This window comes from Puma concolor, chromosome C1 (assembly GCF_028749965.1).
Source record: "Puma concolor isolate L17-30 chromosome C1, mPumCon1.1.hap2, whole genome shotgun sequence".
Lineage (NCBI taxonomy): Eukaryota > Metazoa > Chordata > Mammalia > Carnivora > Felidae > Puma > Puma concolor.
In genome coordinates, this window is record NC_141674.1 from 80,786,305 (window position 1) to 80,803,208 (window position 16,904).

Below are 16,904 nucleotides of genomic sequence, written 5' to 3' on the forward strand. Positions count from 1 at the left end.
CCACCTCAGGCGTTGCTCAAAGAGCAACTTCCCAGAAAGTTTTTCTCAGATCTCCATTCTAAAATTTACCTTGCCTACCGTCTTCCCCTTTTCTGATTTGTTTTCTCCTTTTTACCACACTAATATACATATATGCATATGTAATATATGTAATATTACAGGTATGTGTAGGTAGAGGTAATTACAATGTATATATAATATTGCATATATGCACACGTAACATACATAATATTGCATATGTACATAGGCATGTGTAGGTAATTATATAGGTAACACACACACACCATTGCCAATGGCGTATGTAATTTGTTTCCCATGTATCCCCCACTAGAAGGTAAGCTTCCTTGTGGGAACTTCTGTCCGTTTTCTTCAGGGTAGGATCTAGATGAGTGCTTGCTGTGTAGTGGGCATGCAGTAGCTTTTCTTGAATTTATTAACGTTGATGAAGCCAGGAATGAGGCAAGAACACAAAACACATGGTGTGAGGTCTTCATACTGGTTAGTATTGGGCCACTGACTTAACCCTCAGCTTTCTGACAGTCAATACACACATGAAAGCGGCTTCAGTTGTGTGAGTCAGAGCGCCTGTCTGTCAAATCACACCGTTCGGGAAAAGCATAACTCTTCCTGAGAGTAGGGCCGGAGAGAAATTTCTCGCACGGGCCCCTCCGAAGAGATTATATATTGTGAGCAAGGTCCTCCACCAGAACATTTAGAGAACTACGGTCAGGCTCGTAATGTTTCTTATGACATTCTCCAATGGGTCGATGCATTATGCCAGAGCGTAATTAAGTAAAAGCAATTGCATGCAGGGTCAGAACAATGTGGTCCAGAAGACAGCCTTTTATTCATCTGGATTGTTCCAGGAACAAACCTTCAGTACCCAGGAATAGACATGCTTCGTGGCTCCTGGGCCGCTGCTCTCAGTCAAGCTCTTGTTGAGCTCTACCTGGCAGAGTTCAAGCATACACCTGCTGAGAAATTTGTGGATAATCTATTAGATGAGGCTTTCTTGAAGTATTATGGAGGTTGTTACCAGTATAGCTTTGGAGGGGCCATGATGGTCCATGCAAGTAACACACCTCGGGGCCATGCAGTGTACAACCTGCACAACCGTATGAGACTTTCCTGTTTATGAGGCTGGGTAAGTGTAGAGTCATAGGCTTTAACCTGTAGCCGAAGCAGATATATTTATAAAAATATAACAAGTGCAGCACATATTTATAAAAGTTCCAGTTCCAAAAAAGAACACATATCATCCACTTACTACAGAAATGAGCTAAAGGAGCAGCAGCGGGCAGGACCAAGATGCTCCATTAGAAATAACTTAGAGTTGGATCTAACACAGAGAATGGCCACAAGAATGTTGGTCTGAACATTTTCAAAGCAGGTAAAACAAACTGTGTCCTTCCCACCCACCCCTACCCCATGCCAGCTATAAAGTATCTCAGTAGAATTCCCATTGATCTGCTCACTTGGGAGGGTGGTTTCCAGTTCAGTGCACAAACTGTGAAGGAAACATTGAGGTAGATGACTGAATTACCTTGCTCTCTGGGATTGCTAGTCATTAGCCACTCAAATCGGAGCAGTTACCCAAACTCATGACTATGGTAAGCTTTTCCACTCAGAAAGAATGATTCTATAAAATTTACGTTAACACAAACGTTCACTCTTCCACGCAAGCGCTCTGAACTTGCACAGCATAGGAAAATTTATATTTCCCTGTATCCATGTGTAAGCAGCACATTTCTTGCATTTTTGTAGTGAGTCAAGGACTTTCATGAGAATTAATTTCACACATCCTCCCTCTCCCAAAGATATGCATTTTTTGTCTTTCGTTTATTGGAGGATGTGAAGAAATCGCATGGTAATTAAGTTGAAAAGTATGTAAGTCGGTGATGACTAAGCAAACACCTCAGCTTTCATAATCACGGCCGGCTGAAGTCTCCAGGAATGCACTCACTGGGGGAGGTGGGGGAGGGGTTAGAAATCAAACCCTCCCGGAGAACTGACCATGTGCCAAGCGCTAAACTAGGCACTTCCCTGAAGTTGAGTAGAGAGTGGGGTGGACGTGACTCTTGACCCTAAAGGACATCCCAGTCTGGTGGTGCAAAGTTACCTAGCATGGGGAGGCAGTGCATGCTGAGTCCACTGAGAGGAGCTGACCACGCGTGATGCCTGTGGATGAGAGGGCTCTGGAGCCTCTGAGGGAAGTAGGCTCTGAGTTGGTCCTAAAGAAGAACAGGATGTGGAAAGTTGGGGTCTTCTAGAGGAGAGGGGCTCACCACCCTCCTACCTGTGACTTCTTATGATCTCTGTCAATAAGAGGGAAGTTAAACTTGGACATGTTCAGGCCACTGTATTCGTGGGTCTCTTTGCTATAGCAGCTTCACCTAGAGCCTAAATGAGACACCTGTGGAGTTTTTCTTTGGCTCACTTCTTCCTAATACATCCAGCCCAATATGACTCAGCAAGAAGGAAGCAAGGGGGCCAATGACAAGTGGATCCATCATTCTAAAAAACAAACAAACAAACAAACGATAACTTCCCACTGACTCTGCCAGGCAGGGGCTATCACTCACTTCTAGAGATAAAGGACCAGAGGTGCCAAGATTTTCCAAGGTCACTAACAGCTAGTAAGCAGCAAAGATCAAGAACGCACATAGATGTTACTTCCTGTGACTCACGTGTAATTGAGTGTAGACAGGGAAAGCCTCAAAGTACCATATCAGGTGTCACCCTGGGTCTCTCTTCACTCCAGGAGGGCAAGGGTAGGATCCCTGATGTGCTACTGAATCAGACAGGTGCAGGTGGCCTGGGGAATGGAGGAGCAACATTCTTTTAGAACTAGAAAGGCACTTGAAAATTTCCAGTTTAACCACCTCATTTTACAGATGAGAAAACTGACGATGTGGAGGTTAAGTGGTTTGTCCAAAACAAAATGATGCCTAGATAGTTCATGGCTCTATTCAGCACAGCATGCTGAGAACATTATACCCACGATCTTCATGGACAAAAGGCAAATTAGGATATATGTTTTCTTGTAGATCTTTCTCCTTTGTTTCTGCGTTCAAGAAGCAGATAATGAGGGAGGGTGTTCAATGTTGATGGAGAAGCCAAGGACGGAAATACGCTTTAGTTATGGTGGTACAGAGCTGACCCTTGACCATGTATGTTTATTTCGGCTGTCTCTTTAATGACCAATGAAAAACGTGGTCCTCATCAAAGAGAGTCCAGGCCCGGCCAGCAAGTAGAGAGGGATTTGCGGGGAGGGGCAGGGCTGTGGGTGAGCATAGGAGGAAGGAGGGCCATTGGGAAAATCTGATAATAGGGAGGCCATCAATGCAAGCATCCTGGGACCCTGAGGATTGGAGGCACGCTGGTTTGCGTGTTGGAGCTCAGCATTGCCTTCCAGAAAAGATATTTCGGTGATGAAATAAGAGCTTTTGTATCTGTTTAGGGAGCTCACTACATTCCCTGAAGGCCCCTGACTTGAGCAGGCTGAGTCAGGAACTGGCCCATTTGTTAGATAAACGCAAGAGATTTATTGGTTTCTCAAGACTTTGTTAACTGGTCCTGTATGGGAGTATTTCCCTTTCCTTAAATGGATCATTAGGAAATATTGGACACAAATCAGGAATTCAATTTCTAAATAAACACACGTCTACCCACACAGATAACTTGACTCATTCTAGTACAGGCAACTTCTAATAAAGAAGGTTTTCTTCATTTCCGAGACTGACTTTGGACTGGAACCTAGGTGAGTGCCTACAGGGGTCCCTTAAGAGTCTCTGCCTCGGCTGCTGTAATCCGACATGTCACAGACAAAACGCACCATATACGTGAAAGTTTTTAAATCTACGTGTTTTCATATGCTGGTCACTCAGGATGATGTCTGTAGATCATATTCTTATTCCCACTTGATAGATAGGGTAAACTGAGGCCCAGAGTAACAGAGAACTGGCCCAAATTCACACAGCAAGAAACCATCCCCAGTGCCTTTTTCCACCTTCACACAGCACATGCGCTCTTGGCACGTAAGTGAAATGGCACAGGTTAAAAGAGAGGGGGTGAGCCACCAAGAACCCATGGAATTTGTTCATTCATTTAAAAAAGTTTTACTGAGTACCAGCTGTATGCCAGGCACCATTCTAGGTGCCAGGGAATCAGCAGTAAATGAAGCAGAGAAGAATCCCATGGCTGGCTCTTCTGGTCCTTTGATTCCTGTCCCTTTCTGGCTACTCACACCTGATATTAGAGCTTACTGGTTTACATTGTGCTTTCCCACGCGCTGTCCCCTGGGCCCCTCGCAGCCACGCTCAGCTAGGCTAAGTGCGTTGCCCAGAGGCTCACGGTAGGGCTACAGGCATGTTCCTACTGAGCTTTTCTGACAGAGCTCTCTCCAGTGGCCCTGAGGCTATAGGCAGTCTCTCCACAGCCAGCCAAGGGTCAGAGCTACTGTTGGGAGCCTCCAGGAAGGAGCCCTCCCAGCTGCTCCACCGCTACTCCCACCCTCCATGCCTTACGCAGTCTAGCGGGTTTCTCAAGAGCCAAGTGGTGGGGAAGAGAGTCCCCCCAACACCTGGTAAGTTCAACTGTCAAAGCCAAAGGGTATGACTGCAGGCAGAGAAAAGACACAGGTATTGGTGCCCTTTCCTTGTGACCTGTGTGTGGCTTGGAAGAGACCAGGGCTTGGTGGAGGGTCCACAGGAGCTAGAGAAGGAGGCTATGCCGTGTTAGGTTGGGGCGTATGCACATCCATGATTCATACTTATTTGCTCTAAAAGCAGCATTGGGCCTCCTGCTGGCAGGGAGCTTCCAAGGAGGCAGGAGGCAGGGTCCCTCTGGACCAGGATGGGCTCAGCCTGTAGGAGGCAGGAAGTGGGGAGTGAGTGCCAAACTATACAAGGGAAGGTAAGCTGGTTGTGCCTGAGATGTTCTGATTAGACAGGTGTGCTGTCAGATCCTGGACCATCCGTGAGAGCTGTGTGACCTCGGATAATGTGCTTCACTGCGACACCTATCCCAGTCCTGTTGTAAGGACACACATGATACTTGAGATGCATGTAAACTTACCTGCACACAGTCACTCCTCTGTTTTATGTGTATTTTAAATTTTTGTAATGTTTACTTATTTTTGAGAGAGAAAGAGACAGAGTGTGAGCGGGGGAGGGGCAGAGAGAGAGGGAGACACAGAATCCGAAGAAGGCTCCAGGCTCTGAGCTGTCAGCACAGAGCCCAAGGCGAGCTTGAATCCACAAACTGCGAGATCATGACCTGAGCCAAAGTCAGACACTCAATCGACTGAGCCACCCAGGTGCCCCTGTTTTATGCTTTTAATTGTTTTATGAGTAACTTTTCTACATATGCTTTTCTCTTTTTCCATATCTTTAGGATATTTTTTTCACTTCAGTGTGAAATACATTGATAAGGTTTCATTAGTGGGCTCTTTATGTGGCTTTTTTTTTTTTTTTTTACAAGATCAAAGATGGTTTTGATTTCTTCCAGAGTCCCAAATTCTCAGATGAGGCATGTTTCTGGAAGTCATATAGTTCAGGGATGTTTCAAATAACAACACAGTCTTTAGTAGATGAAGTCTCCGAATGAGGCTGTAATAAATGTCTATGTCCTCAGCTTATACTACCAGTATATCTTGAAACCAAAAGTAAGATGATTTTCCTGTTCCCACAGTCTATTTAATTCTTGTTTTAAAATATGAATGTTTCTACCATTTATAATTTTCTGTTTTGGAGGATTATTCTGACCACCACCTTTATGATGTTTTCTAATTTGCTTCTAAGTAGTGACTTTACTAGAGGCAACAAGTCTACCCAGTAGTCCCGTGAGATATATTTTCCCTCCTGTGAGTTCTTGGTGACCATAGGAGGGCTCCTATCATCACCAAAAGCTACAGGTTCACCTGTACTTCTCATTCTTCAGAAAGTTAAAGCATTCAGTCTTAAATTCCTGCTAAACAAAATGTGAGCCATTGTCTCACGGTTCTGAAAAGCCTCAGGGGAAAACATCCACTGTATTTTGATGATGGGCTTTCTGCCCATGAAGAATCACTGAAATTAACCAAATCTGTGGACTCTCATGGGGGTAATTAATTGTTCAGGCAGGTGGCCGGCTCAAGACAGTTCCTTTTCTCTGCCCCATCACAGCCCCCACTTCTAGGAGACTGTTTTCTGTGACAAGGATTTGGAAGAGAATGAGCTTTTTTCTGCCACAGATCACCTTGTGTAGTTTATTTGGGCATTCTGTAGCTGGTCTAACTGTTCTATCTACGTACACAGCCAACGCTTTTGGAGATCTCTTAACTCACCGTCCTGTTCTTATTAGTGAGATTAGACATTGTTTTTTGTTTTTTCTAGGAACCTCATTGGAGTGATCCTCCATATTACTACAAAAGTTCTGTGTTTGTTTGCTTGTTTGTTTTTATAATTTATTGTCAAGTTAGCTAACGTACAGTGTATACAGTATGCTCTTGGTTTTGGTGGTAGATTCCCGTGATTCATCACTTACATACAACACTCAGTGCTCATCCCAACAACTGCCCTTCTCAGTGACCATAACCCACTTTCCCCTCCTCCCGGCCCCCCCATCAACCCTCAATTTGTTCTCTGTATTTAAGAGTCTTGTTGTGTTTTTTTTTTAATGTTTATTTATTTATTTAAGAGAGAGAGAGAGAGAGAGAGAATCCCAAGCAGGCTCTGCACTGGCCCTGCCCTTCTCAGAGCACAAAGAACCTGATGGAACAGAAAGAGCTAAAACACGTGAAACTTCCAAGGCAATGCTACCAATTTCCTGCCCAGAAAAGTTGTACCGATTTATTTTTTTATCAGCAGGTGCCAAAAGGAAAGATTTGGGAACCTTTGTGAATTCCTCAAGCCTGTTATTACTGTTACAGCAATTAACAATAAAACCTATAAAAGACAAGGAGGTCTTTAAAAGACGTCCCCACAAAGGGGACATTGAGAAGTTGGTCTGAGTTCCCAGGGTGTGGAAAAGTGACAGCAGGAAATTGATAAGACACAGCTTTAAAAAGTCCAAGGGATGAGGGCGCCTAGGTGGCTCAGTCGGTTAAGAGTCTGACTCCTGCTCAGGTTACGATCTCACAGTTCATGAGTTTGAGCCCCACGTCAGGCTCTGTGCTGACAGCTTGAAGCCTGGAGCCTGTTTCAGATTCTGTGTCTCCCTCACTCTCTGCTCCACCCTGGCTCACACTCTGTCTCTCAAAAATAAATAAACATTAAAATAAATCAATAAGTAAGTCCAAGGGATAGAAGGAAGGCCGATGTGGGGGAAGGGTGCCTGTGGAGGTACTCCCCATGTGTGTTTTCATGCCTGAACTACACAGAAGCCTCCTGGGGGCAGGATGGTAGCTCTACTTTACCCTTGCACTGATGTCTGGGTCAGCGCTGGGCACACAGTGGGGCTGGCTCCCACTTGGAGGAGGACCTGAAAGTGGATTTAAAAATGGCTGCCCGCAGGAGGAAGGGACAGTGGAATGCTGGGGCCGGGTCTGCCCCAGGCATAACTAGGAGCAAGTATCAGGTGGAAGAGACCTAAATGCCTTCAGATAACCAGCTCTCAACAACTTTGGCCACATTCTCAACAAAGCATTGAAAGGAGAGTATCATCCAGGCTTTATGGACCCTGTAACCTAATCAACTCACCATCAACCAGCTTGCACCCAGCACCTATTTAAATGCCTAGCCCTTGAATTGGGCCCTGCGGGGCTGCAGATGGGGTGCAAGCTGTGTATCTGCTTACGAAGAGCCTGTGGTCTTGGTGGGGAGGCAAGACCGGTGTGCCCAGGAAAGCACCACAACCCACACAAGCTTGTGCAATGTCAGACCATGCACTGGGTGCAAGATGGTGTGGTGGAACCCTGAGGATAGGAGAGGGATGGACAGGACGGGGGCTTTGGCGAGGAAGCGAGGCTCGAGGCTTGGAGACCCCAGGGTGGCTGCCTTATGTCCTTGCTTCTTGTGAGGTGTGAGGAGCTGACCCTTCTGACAGGAGGAAAAGCAGCACCCACCACTTTCTAGGCTCCCTGCTCCTCCCAGCAGCCCCCAGCTCCACACATCAATGCTCAAGGGCTACTGGCGAAGGGAGAAGGCAGAAGGAGCAAAGAGGGGTGATCACAGAGCAGACAGAGCCCCAGCTCCTTCAACCGGGCCAACTTTGCAGCTGGCTCTCTGGCTGCAAAAGTGGATCTTCAGGGTCGCTTGCCCCTGGCAGGGAGGGGTTGGGGATGCATCTAAGTACATCTTCTGAGAGTCCCCCGGATCTGATAAAAGCCCCCAAACCCAGCTCTGCAGCAAGGATCTGTCAACATCCTCACAATTGGATATCTGAAGTGCTGGCGTATTCACCCTGCTTAATCACCGCCCCACCCCTCTGAGGAAAAAAGCTGATTTCAGTCCCTTGAGGAGAGAGAAATAGCAGCGACCTTTCCGCAGGACTGATAACTCGCTCCTTATAAGGAGTGGACAAACAAAAGCCCCATGCTCATGGCTCAGGAATGCGCGTCTCTGTGTGTGTTCTTTCTAACATTACCTGGTAATAAGCCTCCACACCTGAGCCCGGCATTTCCAGGACAGCGGAATGGAGTGGACCTGCCTTCTCCTGGAGCCAAGAGAGTATTGATTGCTGTGGATAATCCCAACCATGAAGTTTCTCAATCAGGGCTGTAATTGGATTTAATGTGACCAATGAGCTGTTAAGAGGGGGAAAAAATGTTTTCTAAATTTGAGAAGCAAACTTTCTAACAGTTATATAAACTCCTGCCTCAGGGTGGATTATTATATAACCCCTGATAAAAAGAAGGGTCAAAATTCACAGCAATCAAAACTAAACGTCCCTCCAGGACCTAACAGAGTAATAAACCGTCAATAATTTTAGCTATTCTTTATTTATAGTGCCTCCCCTGCATCACACACCTGGCTTAGATTGGTTAATTCCTCCGGTAACCCAAGGATCATGTCCGTTTTACTGATAAAGTCTACTGAAGTTCAAGGAGAGGTTAAGTCATTTGCCTCAGTTCACACGGCTAGCGAGTGGAAGCAGAGAACTTAAACCCAAGTATTTTTGACACCAAAGCCAGAAGAGTTCTTTCAGTGGGAGCCTCAAATACTTTCATGATTCTTCTCCCACCCCCAAATGACCAGGGTCCCTTCTGGGCTGTGCACAGTGAAAAATGAGTTTGGCCACTCCAACTTGTCCTGTTCCTCATGAGGACTTCCCAGACTTTCAAGGAATAAAAGAATGTTGTGTTTCTTCCTAAACTGTTTTTCCCTCCAGTCTTGTGCTGCTCAGAAAAAAAAAAAAAAAAAAAAAAAACATGGAACCAGGAAGACAAATCCCAGAGTGCTCTCTCTGCTCAACATTGGAGGCATCCAGCCGGCAGGGCAGCCTGAGGTCTTTTTGTGAAATGCTTCATGGCTGAACTGCCCTGTCCCTATCCTCTGGCCTCCACCAACACCCACCCAGGCTTCATGTCTCTGGCTCCTGGAGCTAGTCAGCTGGGCCAAACTCACCCCAATATTTGGTGTGGCTGCGCAGACATTCTGACACCTCGACCCCTCATTATTCATTCAAACAAATATTTTGTACTCATTATATATGCAAGGCACAGTCCTAAGTTCTTGTGGGATAAGGCAGAGATGGTCACTGCCCTCTGGGAGCTGACATTCAGGAATGTGGAGTAAATCACCAACTAGTTAATTGCTTGACTGCAATTATGTAAGTCCTGTAGGGATTGCTAAGTTGCTAGAAGAGTCCGTAACTGGGGCAGGGATGAAGGTCCTGCTAGGACTGAGGGATCAGGAAGTCTCCCCAGGAAGAAGACAAGATGGCTGGATGCACAGAAAGAGGGGTCAGTGGTACAGAGGGGTAAGTAGGATCTGAACCTGAGGGCCCTGTGTAGATCTGGGCTTGATCTTTGAAATGATGAGACTCATGTGTAGGGTTTAGGTGGTGACTTATATGTGTAAGTAAATCAGGGAAGAAAGAAATGATGTGTATGTCAACAAATTCTAGATCATGCTGAGAATTAACAATTGCTTTTTGGCTTTTGGTCCCCCTGAAACAGTAAATTTCTAGTCAGTTAAATGCTGTCACTCAGAAGGGGGTCATAATGTTCGCTCTTGACAATGGTGATTTATGCTCAGGAAGTGGAAGCATTCCCTCGCCCGTGCCGCAGTCTGGACCTGGAATGGTCTTCTCCCATAGCCACACTCAGAAGTAGGCCCCTTGAGGCCAATTCTGAGAGGTGGATCTGGGAGCGGAGGGTGGGGGGAGAGGTAAGACAAAGAGTAGCGTGGTGCTGGGACCTGGTCCCTTTTGTCAGGATGTCCTTTCCCACAAACCCAAACAGCATTCTCAGAGTCTGCCCTGACATGTCACCACTGACGCCTTTGACTCTGGAGCCTTTTTCCACGGCAATAATTAAGGCCTTGCCCCAGAGGACCCAATGAAGTCTCCTCTCACCCTACCATCCTGGGTCTTAAGTGCCTAGAAGGAGATGCGCTGTTCCCAACTGAATCCCTAGGAGGAATATTTATAGTGGACAACTCTGAGAGCTAGTTGGGGCCTAGGGAGGGGATGGAAAGAAAAAGTTCGGGTATCAGGAAGGATTTTTTGATCAATCGAATGGTGGGGAGGCAGCAGGCAAAAAACCTCTGTGACTATAGCATGACGCACAAAGAGATATTTGAAAGCTTTGAAAGCTCGACTTGTCCAGAACCGAGGAAGATTGAAACACACACACACACACACACACACACACACTATATGCTTCTTATGTAAGGGAATGTTAACCTTTCTTTAAAGTATTGTTCTTGGGGTGCCTGGGTGGCTCAGTCGGTTAAGCGTCCGACTGTGGCTCAGGTCATGATCTCACGGTTTGTGGGTTCGAGCCCCACATTGGGCTCCGTGCTGACAGCTCAGAGCCTGGAGCCTGATTCAGATTCTATGTCTCCCTCTCTCTCTGCCCCTCCCCCACACTCTCTCTCTCTCTCTCTCTCTCTTAAATATAAACATTAAAAAAATTTTCTTAATGTTCTTAAAATTATATTGGGAGACCACATTTTTTTAACTTGTGAGAATGTATCTCCCAATCTCAATAAAACGTAACTAAAAAAATCACAAACATCCCCTAACCATGACTATATTTAGTGTCAGTGACCAAAACGCATGACGACTTGCAGTATTAGCAACCTAGTGGCAACGCCTCTTCTGCCAGCCTCTTTTCCTAGTATTTCGTACATTATCACACATCTGAAAATTTTCCATGGAGCTTGTCCCCTCCAGAAAAGTGCTGGGAGCGAGTTCCCAGGCAGTGCTGCTATCATGTGCTGAAAAGAATGTGAGAAAAAGGAGATAACATTTGAAATGGGGGGAAACAGTGGGAATTTCTAAACCACATGTTGTTAGTTCTGCTTCACAGCTATGATGAATTGACAACCAATTAGCAAAAGGCCAAATTTATGTGTGTGGCATTGTCTTGGGTGGTGGCTGGATCCCAGAATGTCACGTCACCAGTTCCACATTGCGTGGCTTACGAGCCAAGGCGTTGTAGAGTCTTTGCCCCATGCTGGGGCTCTGTTCCCAGCAGAGGAGGAAATGTTTCCTTGTTCTCCAGCTTGATATAATGGCTTGTGCCTTGGCTGAGGCATCAGGAGACTGTTCTAGAAGCAGTCAGCTCTGCTTATTACAGCTGTGTACTTTGGCCTAGTATTGTAACCTCCTGGAATCTCTATTTCTGTATCTCTAAAATGACAGCAACAACTCAACAGCATTTGACTGACGACAGACTATGTTAAGATTTATTTTTTAAATGAGTTTATTTATTTCGGGACAGAGAGAGAGAGAGAGAGATGAGGGAGGGGTAGAGAGAGAGGGAGAGAGAGAGAATCCCAAGCAGGCTCCGCACCATCAGCAGAGAGGCCAATGTGGGGCTCCAGCTCACAAACCCTGAGATCACGAGCTGAGCTGAAACCAAGAGTTGGATGCCTAACAGACTGAGCCACCCAGGCGCCCCTGTATGCTAGGCTTAAGTGTGTATGAGTTAGGGTGAAGTCATGGATATAAGACATTGAATGATTATTGCATGTAAGATGACTCCAAATATTAGAGCGTCCCCATTTAGCCAATGAGAGTTTAATAGAGGATTCTGTTGATACGAATATAAAAATATATATATGTATGAATAGAGGATTCATATTTATATCAATAGACATAAATGAATGAGACAATTATCTGTGTATAATAGTTAACATATTTTAATTACCTATATATAAAATCACAAATGCTGTTTATTAATTTATAAACACTGATTAATATGTTAATAGTTTAAGTGATATAAGTAAAATCTTGGATTGCGAGTAACTTATTCTGCAAGTGTTCTGCAAGATGAACAAACATTTCTGATTTTAACTTGATAAACGAGTGATGTCTTCAATACGAGTAGTATGTGATGCCAACCATCACGTGATCAACTGAGCCAATGGTTCTTGAAATTCGCTTTGATATCCAAGTGCTTTGGATTGTAAGCATGTTTCTGGAATGAATCATGCTCACAAACTAAGGTTTTACTCTATTTAAAAATCACATCTGGGGCGCCTGGGTGGCGCAGTCGGTCAAGCGTCCGACTTCAGCCAGGTCACGATCTCGCGGTCCGTGAGTTCGAGCCCCGCGTCAGGCTCTGGGCTGATGGCTCGGAGCCTGGAGCCTGTTTCCGATTCTGTGTCTCCCTCTCTCTCTGCCCCTCCCCCGTTCATGCTCTGTCTCTCTCTGTCCCAAAAATAAATAAATGTTGAAAAAAAAAAATTAAAAATCACATCATGTTAACAATGTAGACATGTAGTCTTTACCCACTCGCAATGCAATGCTTTTAATCAGACTCTTCCAAGGTGCCTTATGCATAAATGTCTTGGTCTTCAGGCCAGTTTTCTGGAGCACATCATCTGCATATCCACCCAGGTTGCTTGACATTCAGCACTTTTTGAATCTAAGTACAATGTTGTCATTGGAAAATTTACCCCAAGCTACAAGAATCCTTTCCTTATTTGTGATCTCATAAGATAACCACTTATTTTTAAACTATAGCATGGAGTAGTATTGATTTTTAACATGATCTTTATATGGTTTGTTTACTGTGGCCTCTAACACTCAATAGTCAGGGGTCAGATCCCCAGGAATAAGTGTGTCAGATTCCTCTTTCCCCTACCTTCCTGTATTGCCAGGAATCTTCCATAGGATCCCACATTAGCATTGCTTTAGATGGCTTAAGACTAAGATGTCTTCATTTTGTTGTTCAACATAAAGTGATTAAAGAAGTTTCCTGTATTCTGTAAGGATTCCAACATAAGATGACTCTGAGGTATGATTTTGGAGGTAAAAGGCATGATCATATTTGACAATTGCAATAGAAGTTAGAGGGTATTCAAAATCCCAGCTACCATCCTCCTGACAAGACATTAATAAAATATCCTTGCCTTTTGTTCAGTTGAGACAGATTAGAGTTTTTCCCGAGGAGCCTTACCAAGAACCGAAGGAAATCTAAGAACTAAAGATAGAGACCTCCGAGGGTCTCAGTGTTACTGTTCCATTCTGCATTCTGCAGGCTGCAGGCATTGTCTGTCCTGTGCTTGTCTCAGCTTTTCCCCCCGCTACATCACTGTGGGATTGGGGTCGGTGTGGGGATGATAATAGAAAGCCCCTGGGATTTGGAGGAAGGCGAACAGAATTCAAACCAACATCTACCTCTCACTGGCTTGAAGACTTTGGATACATCGCTTCACCTGTCCAAGCCTTGATTTCTTCATCCATATAATGGTGAGAAATCTCTTAGAGAATCTTTGAAGATTCTCTCTGAAGATTAACTGGGATTGTGTATCCAAGGTTCTCAGCCCAGGGCCAGTCCGCTGAGGTAAGAGTTGTTGGACCCATTGACAACCATCAAGTCCATTTTGTTCTCTTGTGTATTTCCTGGGGTGGACAGTGAATGGGCAGGGTAAGATGGCCCATTTCCCCTTTCTAGGGATGGCTTAATAATATGGTAGCCCTAGCAATGACTCTGAACCACTCTATTACCTTTTTTCCAGTGAGGATTAAAGTTTTATTTGATATTTACTAAATGAAATACCTTTGTCAGGGGCGACCTCCAGGTGTCAAGTTAGCTTCTTTGATTTAGCATCTGATCTAGAAAAAGCACCCACCACCATGGTCCAAAGTTATTCCTCGATCTTTGGAGAGGAAGCAAGTTTGTAATTTTTCCCACTTGCACAGGGAATGTTCCCCAGACAGAGGAAGGAGAGGCACTTGTCAATGCACCTTTGCCTCCTGAACCAGCCACACATATTTCACAGGGCCTAAGAAGTCTTAGCTCTTCCATGGCCCCCCAAAAAGTAGCATCCTTCCACTTCTGTGGTCTCCCCTCAGTCAGGCCTAGCTAGGCAAGACAAAAAATTAGTTTAACTCTCTCCTAGATGGGCCTATCTTTATTGAAGAACAGACCTTGATAAGTATCTAGAGAAAGAAGGTGAGATCCTGAATCATGCCTTAGCTGAGGACAAGCACATTAAAAATTAAATTGATTTAATTGGGGTGCTGGGTGGCTCAGCCAGTTGAATGTCTGACTCTTGGTTTTGGCTCAGGTCACGATCTCACATTCATAAGTTGGAGCCCTGTGTCAGGCTTTGTGCTGACAGTGTGGAACCTGCTTGGGATTTCCTCTCTCTCTCTCTCTCTCTCTCCCTCTCTCTCTCTCTCAAAATAAAGTTAAAAAAATTTTAAATTGATTTCATCAACAATTAAATTTTTCTGAATTAGAATTTAATGGGAACTCAGAGGTAGGGGAGAGCAGATAAAGTTTAGTTGTGGAGGGATTGATGAGAAAAGAAAGATGACAAGCTGTATGGTTGGGGGCAAAACAAACTGGTAAGAACAAGGAAGTCTACTTGATGATCTGCAATCATCTGCTCTGTGCTGGCATGATCTGCCCCCACGCTTCCTTGCCCCTCCAGGAAAACCCATTTCACAGGCATTCACACAGCCTTGGTGGGAATCTAGGGAAAGTGCCGAGCTCCACATAGGTCGCCCTGGCGTGAAACCGGGACAACATCTACAGAACAGGGAGCAGAGGTAGAAACTGAATTCGATGGGAAGTCAGCCTCAAGGCTGACTATGAAGAAGACTCCTCAGAATTTGCGGATGTCTGAGGGGGTGATTTGTAGTTCTGATAAGTCTGTATATGAGCCAGGGTTGATGTATCTTAAGGGACAAGATGTATTCTCTGGGTGTCGTGCACATGATACATCTTGGACAAACTCGGCCAGTTTATCCCAGCATCTTTGGGGCAGCCTTGCTGGGCCTCAGGGGTGTGTGGCTCTAGAGCAGGGAACTCTGTACTGTATAATCTCAGAGATAACCACCATCTTCCTAGCCTGTCTCTCTCCCAGAGCAGAATCAGGACCTGCGGGCAGAATTCTTCGGCATTCCCTCCTTCCCTTGTTCTGGGTCTCCAGTCTTCATTGGGTTTACATCTACCATGTCCCTCTGAGATGGAGGTGGGCAGGTGGTGGGTCCTCACCTTCAGGATATACAGAAAGAGTTCCAGAGAAGTTTAACTGCAGGTTCCAGTATCAAAGGGAGGCTCTTCCCATGAATCACAGCATCCTGCCCATCCTAGCCCTGACTCCTGTGTTCCAGGAACGAGCTGGCCAAAGGAAGCCTGTGGGACATCTTTAGGGCATTCACTCCCCTCCTCTGCCAGACACAGAATTATCTGGTCTCTCTGTATCACCCAGATGTCTGATTCCCAGCCAGGGTCTCTCCCTTCTCCAGACATTCCAGTGGGTTTGTAGAAGTGGCCATGTTGACTGTGGAACCCCTCGGCCTTAGACCTGGCATTTTTCCCTCCTTCAACTTCTTATCAGCTGCTTCCTCAGGGAATATTTAATAGAGAAGAGCCAGGGACTGACAGGCTCACCGGCTCTGATTTGTCCTCTCAAAGCCTCAGCAGACTCCCTGGCTGATGGTTTGCCCTTATCAGTATCCTGCAGGATTTCTGCCACGTAGATCTTCTGATCTGCCCCCTCTGTTCTTCCTGTGGACATTCCCCCATCCCCTGGCTTTCCCTGCCAGGATGCTTTTTGGCAGAACTGTTGGCTTGAACTGTTGCTGGACCTCTGGGAATATGAAGACAAACATATTAAGAAAACCTTAGGTTTTAACTTACTCCTCTCTGGGGCACCTGGATGGCTCAGTCGGTTAAGCGTCCGACTCTTGATTTTGGCTCAGGTCATGATCTCATGGATTATAAGTTTGAGCCCTGCGTTGGGCTCTGCGCTGACAGTGCAGAGCCTCCTTGAGATTATCTCTCTCTCCTTCTCTTTCTGCTCCTCCCACATCTCTCTCTCTCTATCAAAATAAGTAAACTTGAAAAAAATTTTACAGGGCGCCTGGGTGGCGCAGTCGGTTAAGCGTCCGACTTCAGCCAGGTCACGATCTTGCGGTCCGTGAGTTCGAGCCCCGCGTCGGGCTCTGGGCTGATGGCTCAGAGCCTGGAGCCTGTTTCCGATTCTGTGTCTCCCTCTCTCTCTGCCCCTCGCCTGTTCATGCTCTGTCTCTCTCTGTCCCAAAAATAAATAAACGTTGAAAAAAATTTAAAAAAAAAAAAAAAAAAAAAAGAAAAAAATTTTACAAATTTAACTTAACCCTCTCTTCACCAATCAGCTTGCTCCCTCCGTGCCTGTGGCTGAGGCATTTGTAAAGTATCCCCAGAGCCTGGTCATGACCTCTGACACATCTTTCTGCCCCTTAGGAAACTCCCCCTTCTCACTACCTTTTAGACTCTACAGAATTCACTGGGTCTTCCTACTTTGAAAAATACT

General features: G+C 45.5%; 1 protein-coding gene and 1 pseudogene across 11 annotated transcripts in view; one reads left to right on the plus strand and one right to left on the minus strand.

Annotated features, from left to right (window-relative positions):
* Nucleotides 1-16,904, plus strand: part of SLC44A3 (solute carrier family 44 member 3) — a 334,651-nt gene that overhangs the window by 79,576 nt on the left and 238,171 nt on the right. The gene's annotated exons all lie outside the window — the stretch shown is intronic.
* LOC112864399 (KATNB1-like protein 1 pseudogene) lies at nucleotides 5,641-8,598 on the minus strand (annotated as a pseudogene).